The sequence below is a fragment of the Passer domesticus genome, chromosome 8 (assembly GCF_036417665.1).
Source record: "Passer domesticus isolate bPasDom1 chromosome 8, bPasDom1.hap1, whole genome shotgun sequence".
Lineage (NCBI taxonomy): Eukaryota > Metazoa > Chordata > Aves > Passeriformes > Passeridae > Passer > Passer domesticus.
The window spans coordinates 53,849,231-53,872,035 of NC_087481.1; the positions used below are offsets into that span (position 1 = coordinate 53,849,231).

The 22,805-nt window shown below is 40.6% G+C and overlaps 1 long non-coding RNA gene across 3 annotated transcripts in view; it reads right to left on the bottom strand.

The window, feature by feature from the left end:
• LOC135306886 (uncharacterized) overlaps positions 1 to 22,805 on the bottom strand; it is a 119,146-nt gene that overhangs the window by 59,273 nt on the left and 37,068 nt on the right. The gene's annotated exons all lie outside the window — the stretch shown is intronic.

Here is a 22,805-nt window from a genome sequence, read left to right on the forward strand (position 1 = left end):
CTTGATGTGAAACACCAGAAGCCACTGTAGATAGATGAGAAATGCTATTGAAAATAACATATATGCCTATTGAAGGTGTGTGTATATTCCCATATATCTGCCTCTGGAGCTCTTCATCAATGAGAAAATTGTTAAGGATACCTTCTTTCTCCCTGCCTGGCTTTCACAATGTTTTCCTTGGATAACCTGCAGGAAAGTACATTTTGCCTTGAAAATGGCAGAGCTTCCAATCCTGCAGAATATTACTGAGCACTGAGGAGACAGGGAACTTGTTAGGGACTAAGTCAGGAGCAAAAGCCTCTGCATAAAGCTGGACACAAGCCCCAGGCTGTGTGCAGGGACTCTGCCAGCCCAGGCTGACACTCAGCAGGGAGCACTGAGCCCAGGCTAAGTCTGAGCTCGCTCAGGGTTCACTGAAAATGTCCCACACAGCCACGCTAACAGCCCAGTACAGGCAGAACCTTGGATTCCACTTTAAAAGTCTGCAGATCTCCAAGAAAAGCAATTTTTTCTCTTTGCCAGCTCTGTGCCAAAGATGGAGCTAACAATTATTGAGGTTTGAAATAATTTTGTTTCCCTTAAACATTGAATTATTGCATAGATGGAGATTCAAACACGCAAACAGCACAGCAGTTAAAAACAACAGCTATGAAGCAACCATGGAATTTACACCATTAATGCCAGGTTTGTGAGATGTTGCCTCTTTATAAAACCAGAACATTCAGCAGTGTCTTGAAGTTTTAAGCTTTGGATACATTTCATCCTCCTTTTACAAATGCCCCCAGCAAGCAGAAATGTATGACTGTTTACTTTCTAATGTTTTTCTGGCTTCTTTTTTTTTTTTTTTTTTCCCCAAACTGTCAAAACAATTACCTCATTGGAAGCCAAGTCTTGGCATAGAGACAGCGGAATGAAGAGTGATTCTCTTTTGTGGACAACAACGTGAGCTGTTCAAGCTGGCTACCCTTGGAGAGCAGCTTGCTGCAGGATAATGTGGGAGATAACTGATAGCACTGACTCCTTTTCATGTTACAAAACAGGTCGATGCTTGTGAAGGGATCAACCTGTTATTTTCAATTAGACACAACAGAAGGGAGACAGCGACTTCTGGGAATAACAGCAAAGAGGGAAAACACATTTCTGCAAGGTTTTGATTTCCTCCCACTGGTGTCCTTGAAACGGAGAAGAGAGAATTATAACACCCATGACAAAACAGATGATTTTGTAAGAGGCACATGCCAGCTTGGAGTGCATGAGTGAAGCTCATTTCATGACTGGTTTGATGAAGAGTGTCCTCGAGACTGTTCCCTCCTTTTATGCCACTTTTGTGGGGTTTTTTCCCCCCGAACTTGTAAAAGTGTTGTCAATTACCCCGTTGCTTAATTTCAAATTGCTGCAACCTTTCTCTTGCTCTCCTCCCAGGAGGAAGCAGAGCCTTGCCATACCTGGCAGCTCCCAAACTCTCAGGCTGGTGAAATGTCAAGGTTGCACAAGGATAGCACAGAGGGCCTGGTGCTGCAGGCTGGAGCACAGCACCTGTCCCAGGTCCGTGTGTGTGAGTGTGGGATCCAAGCACGAGCACTGGCACCAGCCCAGAGCAGCCTCCCAGCTCTCTGCAGCCCTGCCCAAACTAGGATGCAGGCAGATGTGTGGCTCAGCTGGGAGACAGCAAACTCTGCTGCCACGTCTTGCTTTAATTGATTCATCTCTGACAGGCCAGGGCCCTGACAGCTGCTCAAGGCTTCTCCTGGGTTCTGCTCTGCTCTGTAGTGGAGCAGGCAGGTGTAAAATCACACCCAGTTTAAATTAACCTGTTTCCTACTGGGATGGAATGGAGAGGTGTCCATAAAACCAGCACAAGTCTCTGCCTGACCATCAGTGTTGGAGTTCTGGATGCTGAGAATTTTAGACTTTCTGTGTTTTCAGGCACTGACACTGTCAGGCTTCCAAAATTGATGGATAGCACTGGGATTATGAGTGTGGAGTTTGAGTAGAAGTGTGTAATTACACTGTGATAACAGGGTGGAAAATTTAGAGTTTGGGGTTTTAGAATATAGCTATAAATAGAGAGCAAGATGGAGGTTTTAGGATGGGGGCTGGTCCTTCTTCCTCTTTTTCTTCTTGGGTTTGGGTGGTATTTTGTAATTGGACAAAAAAAGTCCACATTACTGGACATGAGTGATTAGTTATTGGGTTAAAAGTGAAAATAATTTAGGTGTCATTTCTTTATTGGACAATTTATCCTTAAAAGGCCTTGTAACAAAAGATAATTAGTCATTTTGTACCTGGTTAGTAGAACTCTCACTGCCTGTGAGACTATAACATAGATAAGAAAAAATAAACATTTGAGTCTGAGCACAAACTATCTGAAGTGCCTTCAATCCCAGCCTTGACAGAAAAGAAAAAAGAAGCTGAGAACCAGCACATCTCCAGTAGCACAGCTCAAACAGGCCAAGCACTTGCCTCCCCTCTTTTCCCTGTCAGGATTAAGCTGCTCCATCCTCCCTGCTGCTGGGCAGGTGGAGCAGGAGCAGAGGCAGGTGCTGGTCCCAGCAATTTACCAGTCCTTTAAATGCACCAGGACAGTAAAGGAATGAGCTTACAGCACAGGACCCTGAGCTCTACCCAAACTCTTTGTCCAGGCTCAGGTTACTCTTAGCTGTCACTAAATACCTGCGTGGAGCTACATCAAATGGAAAACATCTCTTCAAAGTATTTTTTTTTTTTTTTAAGTGGGCTTCAGTATTTGGCTTGAGGGAAGTGTCTCTTGAGGGTGTTTACACAAGGCCAGATCCTGTCACAGAGCCATTCACCTCTTGGTGCAAAAGTCACCAAGGTTATGCCTTAAGGAAGTGCAGTGGCAAAGAGGGAAGCTTGAGAACTGTGACTCATCAACATCAAAGTGGCTCTTTTCAAGAAGAGCCTGCAGACCATAATTAATGGACTGGAAATTATTTTGAAACAACACTAGATGAAGCAGAGTGGTTTTAGCTGTGTTTTACGTGATGGCATGGTGGGTAACTCGAGTGTGCCCACAAAGGTCAGCAAAAACATTTCCACTGACCTGCAAGAGGCAGAGTCAGATGGCAAAGAGACCAAAGGTGCATAAAAGAAGTGCAAAGTGGAAAAAAAATTTCATGCATATGTTTTTCAACTTCCCAGCCACCGTGGTTCATAATCCATGTTCAGCACAAGGGTTTAACTTTTCAGAAATGCCAGGAGCTGAGCTGAGCCTTCACAGGACCTGCTGAGGTGTTCCTAAGTTGGAAATGTTGGTCTTAACAATTTAAATACATGCAGAAACAGCCTTCATCAGAGTGAATGTCTGCTCCTCTGTACACAGGGGATTTGGGCAAACTATGGAAAGAGACCATGTAACAGGAAGGTGAGCTGTTGTTTTCTCCAGTGCTTAGATGGCCTCAATTCTGCCCATCCTTAGTAAATTTAAAAAAAAAAAATTTTCTTTTCTTCTTAGCAAGTTTCCAGAGAAGTGATACTAATGTTTCTGGTTTAATATCTTATTTACACAATGAAATTATGTGGATTTTGCCCTAGAAAACTTCATTCCTAGTACCATTTACCAATGAACTTTATTGAAGTGCCTTCAGTAATGAGAAGATGCCAGGTGAGTTTACCCATCACTGCTAAGATTTGTCTTGGACTTCTCATATCCTAAACCCAAGAATTCTGGGATGCTGAAGGTTAATACCTATCATAGTGAGCACCACCAAAAGCACCTATAAATCCAAGAGCCGAGTTCAGCTCATGGAAAGTAAATCCTTGCTAGACTTTCTGAGGTACTCAGAAAAAAAAAAGAAAACAGCTTCAGAAGCTGAGTGTCCCCATTAGTGCTGCATCCCCTCGTGACCAGGGGCTGCTCTGGGAAGGCTTTCAAAGTCATTTCCAAGTCTGAAAAACTCAGGCAGACCCAGGTTTGAGGCTCCTTATTAACTGCTGGGTCCCATTTTCCCTCCCACTATCAGCCCCCAGGATTTTTATCACCTCCTTGTCCACAGGACACAAAAAAAATCCCAGCACAGGTCACTGTGTTCAAACACCAGAGCTCAGCAACAGGCAGAAAGAATTTTGCCAGCCTTGGCTGAGTTCTAAAATTCTGAGGTTTTAAAAGTCTCACTGCATTTGGATGTGTGCAGCAGCTCGTGAACAAAGACCTGTTCTTATGGTAGATGTTAAGACACTCTTAAAATATAAATACAGACAGAGAAGAGAGACATCTGAATAAGCCTCTTCCAGATATTAAATATTACATTTCTAATTTTTCCCTTCCAAGTCATCCAAAAAGCAACAGTAAAACCATTCAGAATTATGGAAGATAAAATAGAAAACTTCTCTGCTAGCCAAAAATACTATAAATGTATAAAAAAATTAACCTTTACCTGCAAAAAAAAAAAAAGCTATATTTTCACAGTGCTCACAGTGCTTTCTTCTAGTTCAAAAGCATGTGTTTGCAAATAGGATATTTCAGTTTTGTGTGCTGCTATAAGGTAAATCAGCCTGAAGAAGAGCTGACACTGAAACAGCTGCCAGGAAACACAGTGACCATAATGTCCTGTGACTGGAACAAATGCAAGACACAATAGATAATTCTTTTAAAAACTACAGAACTTGTCCAATTAGGAACATCCCTTAAGTCAGACACTGGTAATTACTGTGAATGTTATAGAGCCTCAGTCTCTCTGGCCAGAAATGTAAATACTGGCCTCTAATTGGAAAGAGAAAATAAAATAGAATTGTTAAAGTTATCTTAATTAACTGCAGCATCTGGCAATGTTATTTACATAGACTGAATTTCACAGCATAATCTTTCTGTCAATAATTCCTTGTGCCTTCTTCAGCTACAGAACTCTCCTTCCCTACCAGGCCACATATCATCAGTGTTCTCCTTCCTGTCTCTGTAAATTGTACACTGATATCTTTGGCTCTGTAATTAGGGGATTGTATCATCTTGCTTTGATATTTTTTCTTTATGTACAGACACTAATTGCACTCAGAACCCAGCAAAGACTGTCAAGAACCCAGAGTAATTTGGATTAAAAATCCCTCTATAATTTCAACTCTTCCTTATATCTTCTTTATTATCCAAATTTCCTTTGCATTTTAAAGAGAAAATTACTATAAACTAGGGCAATTTCTTTTTTATACTAAATTTATCCTGTCAGGAAAGTTAAACCTTCCTAAGGGATTTCCTGAAGATGGGTTAAAGCCCTCTCAATAAAAACCCAGCCTCTCAGACCCTGTGATGACCCTCAGGTCAGGAGAGCTGGTCAGTTTTCAAATGGGAAATCAGGATGTGAAGGAAATTTGGTTGGTGATTCAGTAGGAGGCACTCTGAAGCAGCACTGATGTGGTGCCCTGGAAATGTGTTGCTGTTGGAAAGCCTGACTGTTGGCTGGGGTGGAAAACCTCATGACCACTTCTGGTGATTAATGGAAATGGAATGGAAAAATTAAAGATCTTATTCCGCTTTTGACAAGAGCAGGGCTGTTAAGCTGAGTCCTGTGGCCAAATTCCAGGTAGCTGCATTCAGCCTACCTAAATACTCCTAAAAGTTATATTTGAATATACTGTATTATTCTTAACTTCCTACCCTCCCCTGGCATTTCTTCGTGCAGCTGAACAACAGCTCCATTGTGGCCCTGAGCAGCACTGTGACTGCATGGGGTGAAGAGTTTTTGGTGTGTTTCAAGTGCTCTGAGATTCTTGAGGGTTGAGGGCTGAATACACACAGGGTATTTTATTCTAAGTTTTAACTGACATGGCAAAGCTTGCCCACACTTAGCTCAAATTAAACACACAGTATTATTTGCACATAGTTCTTCTACCCTTTCCTGAATGTAGCAGGGGAAAAAACATCTTCCAGCTGGCCTACTTTTATGAATTTCATCCTTAACGAAATAATAAAGGTGTTTTAAAAAAAACCCCAAAACTAGTCCTGTGAATTAATCTGTTGAAAATATAGCAGTAATATCCTACCTAAGAACTCTACATACCTGATTTAGGTTTTGTATCTCTAAGATGAAGAATGGCATTCTTGGACTTATGTTTTCAGCCTCTCATTCACTAAAGGCAGTGCTTCCTCTGTGGAAATTACACCAGACACAAGCAGAGCACCCTGAACAACCACCCCAAGAGATGAGCTGACAGTTAAAGGTACCCATTATAAGCCGATGCTCTTTAAATTAAATTTGAGCCAGACAAATCTGTGTTTTGACATATGAATTCTAAATTTTGCCATACCTCACCTATTCCACGTTATAATCCAAAGTGAGGGAAACATGATGTACAGAGTTCCTGTTTCTCAGGCTGTTTCCAGAGCTCAGAGCAGTTTTGGAACCAGAGTTATGTTTCTGAGATAACTTCATTTCAAAACATGCAGAAACATAGCAGTGTTTGGAAAGGTTTAAAAATAGGACTAAATGTATTTATTAATAGCTGGGAACTCACATTTGGTCAATCTGACCTTGTACAGATTTTATCCTCCTTTTGTCTCACAAATTTTTGTCCTACCTCACCTTTTGGGAATCCACCTGTGCCTGCACATCCCAAATAATCATGTTCTCACACATATTCATGTTCTCCACCCTGTCTGAGCTTCCCACACCTTTTGGATCTCTCTGTGCCCATCTCCATCTGGGTCTCCTATTGTATTTGCAGGGTGCCCAGATGAAGGAAGGAATGATTAATCTGACTCCATGTTCTCAGAAGGCTAATTTATGATTTTATGATACTATATTATATTAAAGAATATCAAACTAAACTATACTAAAGAATACAGAAAGGATGCTTACAGAAGGCTAAAAAGATAAGAAAGAAAAATCTTGACTTTTTCCAGAGTCCTGACACAGCTTGACTCTGACTGGCCAATAAACCAAAATAATTCACATGAAACCAATGAAACAATCACCTGTTGGATAAACAATCTCCAACCACACTTCAAAGCAGCAAAACACAGGAGAAGTAAATGAGATAATATTGTTTTCCTTTTTCTCTGAGGCTTCTCAACTTCCCAGAAGAAAAATCCTAGGCAAAGGGATTTTTCAGAAAATGTAAATGCCACAGTCTCCCACATCTTTTTGTCCCCACCCTGTCCCAGCCTCCCACACCTCTCAGGTTCCCCACCTCTCCAGGGGCTCCCTGCTAAATCCTTCATCAGAGACTGGAATGCCTCTGTAACTCTGCAGCTCAGATGGTTCCTATCAGCTCCTCAAATGTGTAATGACACTACACTGCAGAAAATTAGCAGATCTGGCCCAAGGCTAGGCCGAGCTAATTCTCCTTCTGTATTTTTAAAAACAATGGGATTTTAGCACAGCTATTGCCTCTTCTTTCTATTGGCTCTGGTAAAATCTTCAATGGAGCCCGAGTTGTTCCTCATTTGCACAGGACCACACGGGCACTGTGCCTTTGGAGGAGGTGGGGGAACAGAAGAGAATCAAATAAGGGTGATTGGAGGATAAAGAGAATGTTTGGAACGAGTCCACTGCTGGCTGGTGTGGTGCTTGTCTCTACCTCTGCCCTGTGAGGGGCAGTTTGGGAAGTCCCTTATCTCTCCCTGGGTTTTTTGCTGTGTGACATCACGGCAGTGCTGGGACCAGGCATGGCTGTCACTGCTCATTTATCCCCAGAGCTGCTGAGCATGGCCCAGCTGCTCCCAAAAAACAGCAGGTGAGCCACTGTCAGCAAGCCAGGGATGCCAGAACAAGTTTTATCTGACATCTGTCCTCTTTTTCAATGAGCACGCCCCAACAGAACAGAGACATGCACTAAGGAAACTGGTGTCAAACCTCTCGGGATTTTTGCACCCTGCCCTTCTGTGCTCTGCACACCAAACACCACCTTGTTCCTGGAAATAACATGGCTTTGTTGTGAAATTTAACTTTGTTACTATTTCATTACATTTCTAATTGGTATGTGACACCAAAATTGTATTTACTCTTCTGTCTCTTTTCATAGCTAAAATATGAAGACGTGCCAAGCATTTTAAAATACTCCATTTTAATGGAGTCTAATTGCTTTGGTAAAAGGTATTTGTTCATGCCAAGTACTTTACATGTCATAATAACCCAGTGCAATTTAAACAGGGAATGTCCAAACCTGTAACTGCTCTTTTTTCTAGTCAAATACTGGAATTTTTACTTGGATGATGCATTTGATCTCGTAGCTCCTTATGCTAAACTCAATATTGCCAATCAAAGTAGGGACAATGAGAGTTTCCTCCAACTCTCAGTCCAGTGCACAGTGTATCAATCGTGGGTTCCAGCTGCACAGAAATGCTTTCATTTGTTTTAATTGTTTCATTGTGTTCACATTTAACATGTATTTTCTTTCTTTTTAATTTTTTTTATACCCCCCACAGCAGCTCATGATCCCTAATTTTCATGAAACTTTTATCAGCACCCCTGGAAAATGGAAGGATAAAATCACTCTAAAATTTGGTAATATAATTAATGCATTTTTTCTTGTTCTTTCATGCTTTCTGCATCAATGAGGTTTAGAACTGTCCTTAAAATAAACCACAAAATCATGCAGGTTCAAAAGGAAAGTAGCCCCAAGATTTCTGTGCTATGACATTTTTAGTCAAATTCTTCACATTTTAATTAAACTTGTTCTATCTGATAGAAAGAAATGAAAAGGGCTCTTTTTGTCACAGGAAATTTTAAAAAGCTAACAAAGGGATTTTCAATGGCAGGCAGCCAGCAGGGAAACCTGATCTCAGCCAGTTTTATTAAAGTAGCTTTACACTTTTGACATTTGCCTTTTCCCAATAAAATTCCTTGAGCACTTGCAAGGATAAGGAAGTCAATATCCACAGGCACAAGGGCAGATGGGCAGAGGCCTGGCTGGTTACTCAAACATCCACCACCCAAAAAGAGAAAACCTGCATTAGCTGCACCAGGCAAGTCATAAATCAGAGCAGAGCTGAATTTCCCAGGAAAAAAACTGGGTACGAGGTCCAAAAGTTTGGACAGCACAGCCTGACAAATCTGGGCTCCCTTTACAGCACGGAAAGCTGACCTGCTGCAGAATATTATGGGTGATCTAATGGCTCAGCCTGCTCAGAGATTGCACTCGCTGCATCCACAGCTCGCCCCGTGTCTGCTGCATGGAAAATCTTCTGTGGAATCATTTTTGTGTACAGCCTGTCACTTTCAGTACATCCAAATAATTTATGCATTATTATAATTTATTTTAAATTGCATTTTATATTATGCATTATTATAAATTATTATAAACTAATATAATACTAATAATATTATAAATATAATATTTATATTTATAATATAATATAATTATATATAATATAAATTAATATAAATTAATATAAATTAATATAATATAATATAATATAATATAATATAATATAATATAATATAAATCCTTTATATATTGATATAATAATGTAATTATTACATTAATTTCATATTATCTCACAAGTAATATTACAATACGATAAATATAATTATTATATTATATTAATTTATTATTATTTATAATATAGTTAAATTATATTATATATAATATAGAATTATAAATAATATAATATAATATAATATAATATAATATAATATAATATAATATAATATAATTCTTATTATAGTTAATGTTAATATACTTGTAGTAATTATATTAATGTAATCAATACATTGTATAATTAATAATATTGTATATTTAAAATAGCTATTATATTATGTAATTACTATATATGTAATTATTAATTACATGTATATTTATATATTTTATATTGTATATTATGTATTATATAATATAATTATATATAATATGTAATAATATAGTGTATTTGTATAATATAGAATGTACAATCATTATATTATGCAGTTATTATATTTTATATAATTTCTATTATAAGTTGTATAAATTTATAATAATTCATAATAATTTAAAAATTATTCAGATGTACTGAAAGCAACAGTCTGTACACCAAAACGGTTCCACAAAACCTTTTCCATGCAGCAGAACCAGGAGAAGCTTGGAGTGCAATCCCAAACCTTCGCCAGCCTTCCCTGATTTCCTGGAAATCCCTGTGCATGCTGCTGCACGCTGTGCTGCTGCTCTGAAAACACGTGTCATGCAGTGGAACTAATTCTGGAATCCTGCACGGCTTGTGCCTCGTTCTGCCCAGCTTAGCATCACAGCGCTTGGTTTGCAGCGAACAGAGGAGCCAACCGGCGGGACCTAACTCCACAAAGTGTTTCAGATGCTCAGCACAGGGTCCCATGCAACACTCGTGGGTAAAAACCTGCACAGTTTAGCAGGCAATTAAAAAGCCTTAAGCAACCTTCGATTTAAGGCTGACTCCTGCTGTTTCAGACAGCAAACAAGTGTTAAGATGTAAAATAATGTCATTTACTGTTCAGAACTTTTTACAAATCTCACTGGCCTTTTTTTTACCTTTGGCCTCTGTGTTGCCCTTCAAAGCAACTGCTGCTTACAGTATTATTCTTCAATAATAAAAGCTGGGTTTACTCATAAGGTTTTTATAATGAAGGGATTATAACTGAGACTCTTTGATACTATTACGTATATGATGATTAAACACTGCTATCATAATAAATAGAGTAATAACTTTGCCAGTAGCACTTGGGAGCATAGCAGTAAATTCCATTGCACTTTCTGGAAATGAAACGTGAAGCCATGAAAACAAAGTATAAATAGAGTTAATTGTTTTTCTTATGAATTTTTCTAATAGTTGCCTGAAGCCCTAACATTACAAAGAGCTGAGATTGAAAAGATTTTTGTGCCACAGTAAGAAGTAAGAAGAAAAGTTAGGTACAGGGACTACTCAGGGAGAGAAAGGCCATGGCACTTTGCTTGTGGCTGTCAATTGAAAGGATAGTTTCTTGAATAAATTATGCCCCTCGTTATTTGTGGATATCCCCTGAAATGTTCTGCTTTTACATATGGACCTTCAAACAGCCAAATGCTCTCTTTCCCCCGTTAACTGCAGCCCTGCTTTCCCTCCATCAGTTTTCACTTAACTCTCCCTGCTAGGATCATCATAATTCAAAAGAAGGTCAGTCCTGGTAGCCCTCATCCATTTTACATCCAGCCCAAGTTCAAAGTGTTCCTCTATCTCCTGTTTAATGGGACTTATCTCACAAAAAGCTCTGTCACTGCCCTCCCTCTGAGCAATTCAGTTTCACTGCAAATTGTTACTTCTTGAGCCTCGTGATTGGCTCTTTTTCTACCTTTCTAACATTATTTTCCCAGCTTCATTCATCCCTTGGCAGCAGGATCCAGTCTTCTTGGAAAACAGGGCTGCACAACACATCAACTGGCTTGAAATAAATTCTGTGTTTTGCATCCAGAAGGGAACAAACACACCACCAACAGCTTGCATGAGAAACAAAGAGAGAATGGATCTTTTAGCTGGCCATCATAGCAGACTGAAGACTAGTAAAATTTCATCAAAACTTGGAAAAAAATATTGTGTTCAGCTATTTGGAAGAGGTTTTCCCTGTGCAGAAGTCTAGAAAAATTCATCTTGTGGTTGGAAGGCAGAGAAGAAGGAAAAGAGAAATAATGTCAATCTATCTAGCATTTTCACTGATGTTTTCTTTGTTTCCATTTTACCTCTATCTATAAAGAATTAAAGTCTCAGTTTAAAAACAACTAAATATTAGTGAATCTGGGGAATATCTGATGTACATTCTTGTTTTGAAAAGAAGGCACTTGCCATGACAAAGGATCTTCCTTGCAAATGCTGAGAAAATCTGAAAGTTGATTTTAATATGTTTGCAGGATTAACCAAATGATGCACATGGATTTCTCCCCATAAATATTAGAATACAGGGTGGGCTTTTAAAGTTAGAGGGGTGTAAAACTGAGGGTAAGGACAAAATATTATTAATTTATCCTATATTGTCCTCATATTGCCACATTGAGAATTGTAATTGTAATTAAGGGAGGAACTGAGCTTAGTGTTAATAGAATTAATCAAATAATATATAATTTAATTGGATTTTTAGCATCTATTACTTCTTTTCGTGTGTAGCATGTGAGTTCTATAATCCCTACTATAATGAATGCTCAGCCAATAAATGTGTAACACATTACTCAATACTGTTCTTTTTTTATCATGCCTGAATTTGCAACTTTCCACAATAAAAGAGCGAAAAGTTGAAGTGTTTGTATTCACACAAAGCTCAAAAATGCAGAGTTGGGGGGGAAAAAACTATGGTTTGTTCTTTCCTAAATAATGCTGATAGCTACACAAAGTAAAAAAAAAAACAAACAAAAAAAAAAACTTTTGCAGCACAATGTGGGAGTCAGGAAAGAAATTATGCAAAATTACATCATCACCAATTCCCCTCCAATCCCCAAGAACATTCCTAGCTCAGCTTTTTGTAAGGGTTGTTGGGTTTATTTGCACCAATGAGGGCTCAGACCCTGCTGGGCTGGCTGGGTCAGAGCAGAGGAGGTTTCCAGCTCGCTGGAGCTCTTCGGGTGGTTCTTGAATGAAGGCACAGAGCTCTGTCACTGTTAAAATTAGAACTCTGACAGCCTCAGAGACAGCCATACATCACCAGGGCACTGCAGCTCTGCAGCAGACAGCCTTTGAACTCCGAGGGGGAAAAAAAACTACATGGAATGAGAGCAGATGGAAATTTGTCAAAAGCTCATAAATCACCACTCCTAATTTCTGAAGCTTTGGTATAGAAGAAACTTGTATGAACCCGGATTTGACTCTGTCCCAACTCCAGAATGGATCTCACTCACCTCTGCTGTCCCTGCCCATGTGCCAGGTAATAGAATTGATCTCACATGGAATAGTGAGAAGAATTTTTCTGCACAGGGATTGGTATCTGACAGAAGGAGAAAGAAAAGGGTCCCAGATACAAAATAACCATCTGTACCCCTATCCAAGAGCATTCAAGGTCCTACTTTAGTCATCATAGAAACCTATTTTTAAAATGTATTAAACCATTCAGTTTGCAGTCTCACAAATATTGAGCAGGAAGAGGTCAGGTCACTACATAAAGAACACCAAAAATCTGAAGAGAAATGTCCTTGAAACTTCACAGGCACACAGAGACACCCCAAAAGTATCCTTTGATAGTGCCCTTGCATCCCTTGGCTGCTTCATGAAATAAAAAAGAAATAAATGGGGCTGAACGCAGAGCATGAATAGCTCTGAATGAAAAGTTCTGTAAAGGCAAGATCTGTCTAGAGCACAGCCTTGGGATCTGTACTAGGCACAAGAATTCCTGCACACCTCTCTCTTTTGGGGACGCAACCTCTAGAGGTTCCCATTAGTTGGGAAGTAGAGGAAAGTGAGCCATTGGATACTCTCAGAGGAATAAATGCTCCTGATCCGATTTCCCTGGGAAATTCTGAGCTTTCTGAGGCACCAGGGTTTTGTAAGATCCTTTGGTCTGACAGCCAGAAGAACAAGCAAAGGGTAAGGCCATAAAGAGACTGCCAGCACTCATTTGCATTCCCTTTTCCTCCTTCCTCCTCTCCCTGCAGGAAGGAAATGTCCTGTCCCCAGTCCCAAACACTCTCCAGGTCACACCGGTGCTATTCTGCTCATACTCTGGATTTGTACACCTCCACTTCCATTCCTGCATCCCACCTGGATCCTTCTCACCTCTCTGCCTTAATATTTCGATTATTCACTGTCACTCCGAGGCAGGGGCTGTGTTTGCCCTTCGCCAGGCAGGATAACCAGCCCAAGATATGGCTCGTTTCCATTGTCAGCTCCCGAGTGTTTACTGCCCCGGCTTCCTCTCCTGATGGTTCTCAGACTAGCAGGTCATTAACTGCTGCAAGTGACCGGATTTGGGGGGATTAGCCTCTAATGTTTTCAACTCACACAGTCCACACAGGACTCATTCTGATGAGCATTTTGCTTTCATCCCTCCTATCACTCTTGGGCTTCTATCACAAGTGCTATTTTTGTGTAATATCATTGTGGGGGGTTTTAATTTTGTTCAGTTTTGAAGTTTTGGGATGGATGGATGGGTAGCACAGACCAAAGGGAAGAACCTCTATGTGAATGTTCAGCTAACTCTTTTCATCCTTGTGTTGCCCTGTGGACACTTCTAAGTTGGATGCCAAAATTCTGGAGGTGGATTTGTCCACAACTTTAAGGGGAAATAAGCTTTATTTGCCCGGTTTTAGAGACAGAGATATAATCAGGACTTTGGTGGAAAACAATCAGGACCTTGTTTCAGCCCTGTTAAAAGTGGAAGTCACCTGTCTGACCCCAGTTTGGAGCAGAAGCTCTGGTGACAAATTGGTTTCTGTCCAGGGAGGAGCAGCCACAAGCCTGCAAGATTTTCCCCAGCTGAGAGGGAGCTGGGGAAAAAGGTCCCTTCTCCTTATCAGCTGGAGAGAAGGAGAATAAAAGGAAGACTGAGAATTCCTGAACCTTCTCCTCCCCTTTTCTTGAATATCTGCAAGGAACAGCCTCAGCTCTGCTGCCCTCTCCAACACCCTTTGTCCTCTGTAAATTGGGAAAGAAAGGACACAAAAATGCTGAGTGCAGAGAGGTATTCTCTGCTGGTGATGTCATTATGATGGTCCATTATCAACCAGAACCCTTGTGATACTCTCACCTTTCTGTGATCAAGAGATTGCCTCAAGAATAACTCAGGCAATTTCCATTTATAACCTTCATTATAAAATTAAGCTTTGACACTGCTCACTGGCAAGAAACCCAGCAATGAGGCAAAGTAAGAGAGCCCAAGACAGAATTTTCTAAAAACCTCAAAAGTTTTAAATCACCCATTATTTTTTTGCCACCTAATTCAAGGTTTTTGAATACTCAAGACTGAGGTATAATTGGGATTTTATGGCACTCCTGGATTGTCACATCATACATAATGTATTATAATTGCATTTGATGACCTTTCCATGAAATTTGCTTTCTGCTTATCACTTAGAGCAAGAGTGTTTAGTGGCCTGGAACAGAGAGGTATCAGTGATACAGTCCCTCAGTGGTACAGGATGTGTTGTGACATTAGCATTTATTATTAATGAGATAATATAAGCTTAACACATTTACAGAGGTTTTAGTTAAATGTGAACTAAAATGAATAATGTTAAGCAGAAAGAAGATGAAATTCTCTAAGAGAAATTGGGCAGTCTGAACCTTTCAGAACAGTACCAAAAATCTGTGACTGAATTTTACTTTTAAGCTTCAACTGCATCTAGCTGGGAGCACTGGAGAGCTGGGCTTTGGACAACTCCAAAATGGGACCCACGAAATCTAAATTTACACAAAATCTACACAGAAGACAGGCTTTAAAATACAAATCTATAACCCACTAATAAATTGATTTGGGCAGAATATGGCCTCCAGAAATGCCTTCCTTTTACAATGCAGCATTTGCTAAGTACAAGAGGGTGTTTTGGGCAATGCCTGCACTGTGTTTTGCATTAAATTGAGACTGAACAGAATGCAGAAACATTTCTTGGTCTATACAAGCTCAAAACTGGGCACAGTTTCCCTTAGAACTCCAGAGAAATTCAGGAGCTTTCCAATGTATTCATGATGATATTAATGTTCATGAGGCCCCACGGGACACTCACATGCCTTTCTGCTCAGTGGCATTTGGGACAACTTGCAGAGTGATCCCAGAGGATGCTGCATAAAACTGGGACACCAACAGCGGCACAGAAAACCAGATGCAAATCTCAACCCAGACAGAGAGCTGAAAACACACATGGCCATGTTTCTCCTAGAGCCAGGTCACTTTGGACAACTTCCAGAAGTGTCTGTAAAGTCTGTTGCTCTCCCAGTGTGGCTGGAGTAACCTGCAGCCACTGATGCCTTGTAAAGGCAGCCCAAGAAGAGAGACTGGACAGAGCTAAAGAATAAAGCAGGGATTTATTCAAAGGCCTCAGTGGATCCACCTTGGGCAGCACCAGAGCCCAGCCAGGGCTGCCCCCAGGATGAACCCAAATGGCCCCAAAATGCACGAGCGCTGCCGGGGTCTCTCCCTGGGCTCAGCTCTGCTCCCTGTGCACATTGCAGTTCAGTGTCCAATCCCACTGCAGCCCCTGCAGTCCCATCCTGCTTGTTTTTCTCTCTGCAGCCCACGGGGTTTGTGCTCCTGGGCTGAGATTGGGATCATTTGTCCTTGGTGCCCAGCTGGAGCAGGAATTGTTTTGTCTCCCTGCTCTGTGCAGAGAGCTCAGCATCCCCTGATGTGAAGCCCAGAAACAAACTAGAGCAGTACAGAATGTGAAAAATAGAAAAGCTAAAACCTGAGGCATCACCAGGACCTGCCCAAAATTCTCAGTGGATGGATCACAGTCCTGCCTTACAATGAGCACCCTGCTTCCATCCTTGCAAAGGATCCCTTGCCACAGCCTGACACAGCACCTGCACTACAGAAACCCTGCCCAGGCCAGGGGAAAGGCAGTCCTAGGTCATGGAAACTCCCAACCAAGCCTCTCACCTGACCTAAAACAGCCTTTTTAATAAGGGACAGGGAAAGAGGGTTGTGTGGTATAATTATCCCCATGCAAAAGTAATAACAGAGGGAATAGAGGAGACAGAAAGATATGAGCTGGTTGTCTGTGGCCACACAATAAATCAATAGAAAGTGCTCAACCAGGAATCCAGAGGCTGACTCAATCACTCACTGAGCCACAATTCATTGCTTCAGCTACCAGATAGGCTTCCACCCAGAACAGCATTTGTTTGTGTACAATATGCCAAAAATGCATTCTTGATCCATGAAAAAAATAGGAAAATGATACAAAGCAGGTTGCCTAGTAAAATGAGATTTAACCCAATGCCCTTCATCTGTGCTGTAAGGACTCTCCTGAGAACCACAAATCGGAGCAGTGAGATTTTGTGGAGAACAGCATCACAAGTATAACTGTGATGCATCATAAAAATAATAGAAAAGCCCCTTGGGACTGAAAACTTCTGCCTGAATCCAATCGACCCTTTCAAATCAGGAGCTGGTGAAGCTGTGTGGCCAAGCTACTGCACACTGCCCTGTCAGCATCCTCCTGGGGACTTGAGGACAGGAAAACATGCACTTCTCAAATATTTGAACAGGGGAGAAAGAAAACTTGGAGGTGAAATTCACATTTATACCCTCTTAAATGCTTTCCTGAAACTTAGCTCTGCTGGGGTGGTTGTGTATTGCTGCTGTTGAACTCAGATTTGGAGAATAGCTGGCTCCAGCATCTGCTTTTCTGTTCAATTCCCTGTGCTGCAGCATGAATTCATCTGCCAGCTTTCCCTGCACTGTTTGCCTCCCTCATCCACCTGTTTGACTTTACCTGACACCTCGATTATGAGCTTTCAGAGAGCTGCAGAACATTTCTATTTTAAGCACCTCTACCACGCCTCAGGATTTCACTACGATTTCTCAGTGCTTCTGTAAAATTATATTATCATGGCTATCAAGCTCTGTGCTTTCTCAGTCTCTAGCTGCACACACATCCTGACCCCATAGACGTGAAAAGCCCTGTTGGCAGATTCTGCTTTATTTTATACAACTATACAACACTGACACATTTAAACTCCACTTTATGGTTTTTATTTTGTTATTGATGTTCCTGTATAACAAAATAAATAATCACACTACTGCCACTCCAATAAAATACCCGACTCTTTTTGAAATGGAAGAAAAGAAAGACAAGCCAGTATATTGCTGCCTTTAGCTGAATTCAGCAAAAATGTTCTTCTCCATCTAGAGACTTGGATAATAAAATAGGTTATTTATTGGCAGTGGGTGATGTGTGGATGATTACAGTCTGGTAGGTATTTAGGGATAAAGTCCAAAATTGCAGAACAAAAGCTGTTTTCTATTCACATTTGGCTCAAAATGCCTCAGATGAAATGGACCACCCAGAATCTGACACTTCAGGCTGCAGAGCACTGAATCTGCTGAGAGCCAGGAATGAAAAGTGATACAGTAAGATCATGCTAAACACAAAAGGAAAAAATGACCCAAGGAGTCTATTAAAGGAGTAAGTGCATTGAACTAACAAGCATGTGTGCACATTAGAACTGGACCTTTTGGCCGACCTGATCCATGATGAAAGGACAGAAAAAAAGGCTTTTTCTCTTTCAGGGATAAAATCTACTCCAGGCAGGAGAAGCACTGTGAAGAAGCTTGTTTTATGGGAGATCAAGGCTGGTGATAAAGCAAACACCCCTCCCACTGCCTTAATTATTAACCTAAGTGTTAAATTTGGATTCTACTGTATTGAGCTTACAAGAGAACTGTAATTCCCTCCAGGTCCAGATCACTACTGAGCATGCATTGCTCTTACCCTTCTCCAAGAAAAGACTGCTAAACAAAAACTGCACCTGGAGAATATGGAGGTAAAGGAATTTACCTTTCACCATAACACAAAATTTGTGGTTTTGGAGATTACTAATGCAGTTGGGAAGTGTTGTGGAAAAACTGGAGTACATTTACCAGAGAGCAATTAATGGCATATTTTCTGCTCCCAAATTTTCAATTTTTCCATGTTACTGTTTATGTGGATGTGATTACTCTTATTAGCTTGATCCTGCCTGCTGCTGAATGCCCTGATGAGTGTTTACTTTCATCTTGAAGCTGGGCCTGTGGTGAGTTGTACCATCAAATTAGGACTCACAGTCAGAATTTCTACACATTTGCCTTTCCAATCTCCTCCAACCATAATCGCCCAGATATAGAAATAATCTGATTAAACAACTCTCCTGCAAATTGCACTCGTCTCATGCACAAGCAAAATGAGTTTCTTGCACTCCAGCTGAAGTGAAATAGCTGCAGTTTTCTCCTGTTTCTCCAAGAGACTTCCAGGAAGTTGCCAGGAAGCCACTGATGTGGAAACAGCTGCTGGGACATGCACAGCTCAGCACGTGGGACCTGGAGAAGCTTCCTGGATGTTCCAGATTTACTGTGCAGGAACTGTGGGGCACAGAGATGCTAAAGAACTTGGCACACACAGATTTCCAGATGTCCAGCAGCCCTGTCAGAGCAGCAGGGCTTCTGCATGTCTCAATACTCTTGATGGATGCAGAAAACCCACACTGAAAAAAAAAAGGTCTAAGCAAAAAGGAGGACTGGCTTAGGTAATCGTGGAGCTGTAGCTGCTCTATTTAACATACAAATCCTCTATAGTATAGAGTATATTCCATCATACTAGAGTGGAGTCACTAATTGGCTTTTCATGGCCTTTAAAATCATTAATTCATCTTAACAAGATAAAAAAAAAAGAGTAGGAAAAAGTTGGGACCTCCTTGGCAGGATATACCAAAATCATTCACTATTTACTCTCAATAGTGTTCACATTTGCCTGTTTTCCTGCTACAGACCCTTTCCCAATACTTTCAAGGCACTTTTGCTGTTCCTTATTAAAAGCATCACTGTGTCATGTGTGGACTTTCCCCTAATATTCATCTTTGTAAACAGAAACACAGGATGAAACCATCATCTGCAAGTAGCCGTCACCCTCAGCCTCATGAAACCTGTCCTAACATTTAGCCATGTGGACAATTCCCACTGGTTTTATCATTTTGAAACATTTGGATTCCTCAAAAAGACCTGTCTAGGCCCTGTTCTTGCTCATTGTAGCAATTCCTGCTGCACAGCAGTTAAAGGTTTCTCGGTGTCCCTGCTCTGCTGGACACCCCACAAACCTTCAGCAAGCCCAAGCTTTGCACATTTTCAGCAGCTACTTCCAGATATGCAGCAGAACAAATAAATTACAGCAGACAGATCCCCTAAACATCAGCCCCACTCCCCGTGCATTATTCTTCCTCTGTCAGGGCTCAAGGCACTCCCTTGCTCACACACTGCTGATATGCAGAGAAAACCTGCTGAATTCGGGATGTATGTGAAAACCATTTCCTCAGGCAAGTGATTACGGTCTCTGTTGCTCCTCTTGAGTGGTAATGGAGTCCCTAATTGCTCTCCTGACTGATTATGCTGTTCCTGGTGTTTCATTTTCAAAGTACTTAAAGTTCAGGTAAATCACACTTGCCACATGACCTCTCCTGTTTTATGGCTCTCTTTGCCACGGAAAGGCAAAGTCATATATGTTTCCTTTGTGTTATTTATTTTAACATTAGCTATTAGCAGATTTCCAAGTGGAAGTGCACCAGAAATTGCTGTTGTGAAGCTATTATATTATTCTGAAGTTAATCTTTTGTGCAAGGGCTTTGCTGGTCAGTGACATTCATAAGCATGTGTTTATAATTAGGCCCTGTGCTTAAAAGCTTTGTGAAAATGAAGTCCTAATGCTTGTCAGGCTCTGGACATCCATTCAACTTGTAAAAATTACAGTATTCTGGTGAAATCTTGATTTCCATCTGGGTTTCTTTTTCCTGCTCTGGAAAATGTTTATCTGTTTACAGCATCTGTTGCTGTAATCTCCTGGTAGAGAACCTGGCAAAGGACACACAGAGCCCTGGTGCTCTCTCTCAAAAGTCTAGCTATGCTTTCTCAGACAGCAGATACAAACCCTAGCAAGTCTTTGTTCCTTCAGAAAAGATTTTTACAGGTGTACAGATAGGCACTTGTTCTTCCATTCAGAAAAATTCTCAGGCATTTCATAATAAATACCAAAATTTTAATACTTTTGTGCAGCTCTGCAAAAGGAAAGTTTATTCTAGTGCATGAAAAGTCTTAAAAGACCATCAGGTCAAAGCAGTGACCATCCAGCTCCAACTCCCTACCACAATCAGGGGATTTTCAACTATCCCAGATTTCTCCTAGCCTCATCCAGCCTAGCCTTGGACACTTCCAGGGATCCAGGGGCAGCCACAGCTGCTCTGGGCAAGCTGCAGGTGATGCATCATGAGCCCTGGGAACCCAGAGACAGTGATTTTCAAATAAAGTAGATAATTTCCCTGTTCAATCTATACAACTGGTCTTAAAATTTCTTTTAGTTATTCATTCGTTGAAAAATACAATTTTTTTTAGGTCTGAGGACCATCTGAAATCTCTTGTGTGGCCTGATCTGAAGCAATGATCAATGCACATCCACATTGCATTGTTTAATTAATCCTGCTCATCTACTTTTTTCAGAGTCTCTGATTTGAAAGAGCAAAGTGGCAACAATACACACTTTAAATAATATGTTAATCAAAATTTTAAATTTACATTAAGTTTTTGGTTCATTTTATTAGCTGTAGTTGATTATACCTATCTTCTGTGCTGGCAACATTTGAAAAAAAAATAGAACTCTATCTTACATTCCAATGTAAACTCAAAAAGACCTCTGTGTCACATCAACATGGAATTATGAGGAAATAAAGGGTTTGCTTCAGAATTACTTTATTTCTTACAGAAATTTAATGTTACTTAGGAAAAAAAATCCCCTGAATAATGTACAGGATGTGGAACGGCTAATGCTCTGTTATATTGTTTAAATCACCTCCAAGCTGAGAGAGGCCAAACAGAGATATCACACCTTGGACACTTACTGATTCATTCCCTAGTTTTTATCTAAGAAAACCAGATCAGGGCACACCCAGTGTACCTTCTGTCACTGAAGCCTCAGCAAGTTTTGATTCACCAGAAAAGATTTTACTGCCATTTACACAGAAGCCAGGGATCAGCTGCTGGCTAATAAGAAGAAATACTGAGAAATTATTTGAACTTTTAAAACGTATCTGTAGAGGGGTGCATTGATGCACAACACAATAATTGACATTTTCATGTACATTTGGTACACATGGCATTCCTTCACTCTGAGACAATCCATTTCCTTATCATTACAACAAACAATAAAAAAAGCAGCCAAAGTCAAAATGACAGGGAACTTGGTGCTCTGAAAGGAACAGACATCACCTGTGCACCAAATACACCAAACCAAACTTGGGGCTGAAACAAACTCAACCCTTTCTTTTTCATAAACTCTCATTCCAGCCGTATTTACATTTTTGCTGCTACACAACATTTCAATTCTTGACAACCTGGCATGGCTACACTGCAGAAATTAAAGGGTAAAAGCACAATGGCAGTCTGTTTTTCAATTTTTAAAATCAAATTTCCCCTGTGTGCAGCACTATCCCACCTACCCTTACTGGGGCTGTGCAGGACATGACCAAAGGTCTGACCCTGCTCCTCTCCATTCATGTGCAGCTCTGTGTTTGCCAGTGGCCCTGCAACAACAATTCACCTCTGCATCAACATTTTATCTAGCAAGTCCAATGTTTTTAGAAGGACAGGTTCTTGATGTACAGGCAGTCTGCAGATGCACTGAAGCACGAAGGCTTTGCTTGGACCAACTCCAAAAATGAACTCCAGCCCAGAAGGGTTCAAACCCAGCACAGGACATTTTTTTAACCAAACATTTTTATTTTTTTAACTGGCGCTGTTGTGAACATGTTACAGGAGAAAACACTTTCAGGAAAAAGGAGATTTTCCAGCACAGAATGGCACTGCCAACATGTCGTGTCACGTTAGCTACAGCACAAATCCCTCTTGGGACAGGCACCAGCTCTGTTTGTTTCCCTCTGGCTCCGTCCTGATGACACTCTCTGTAACCTGTGGATATCACCCCCATCTCTCCTGTTTTAACCTGACTACAATGTCTATCTCTTAGTCAGAATAAAATGTAAACAAGCAAAAGTTTCCTGCTTATCATTTGGAAAGAAAGGAACAATATTTCTGCAGAGAGTAATAAAAACATCAATAAAAGCCAGGGTGATGCTTCTGCAGCAACAAGTTTTCCATCCTGGTGAGTAGTCACTCACTTGCCCTTCTTTAAATGTAAAGATGCTTTACTTCCAGCAGCTCAGTGTGTAAATATTTCCCCAGCCAATGGGCAGCACCCCCACAGACAAATGTTTTCCT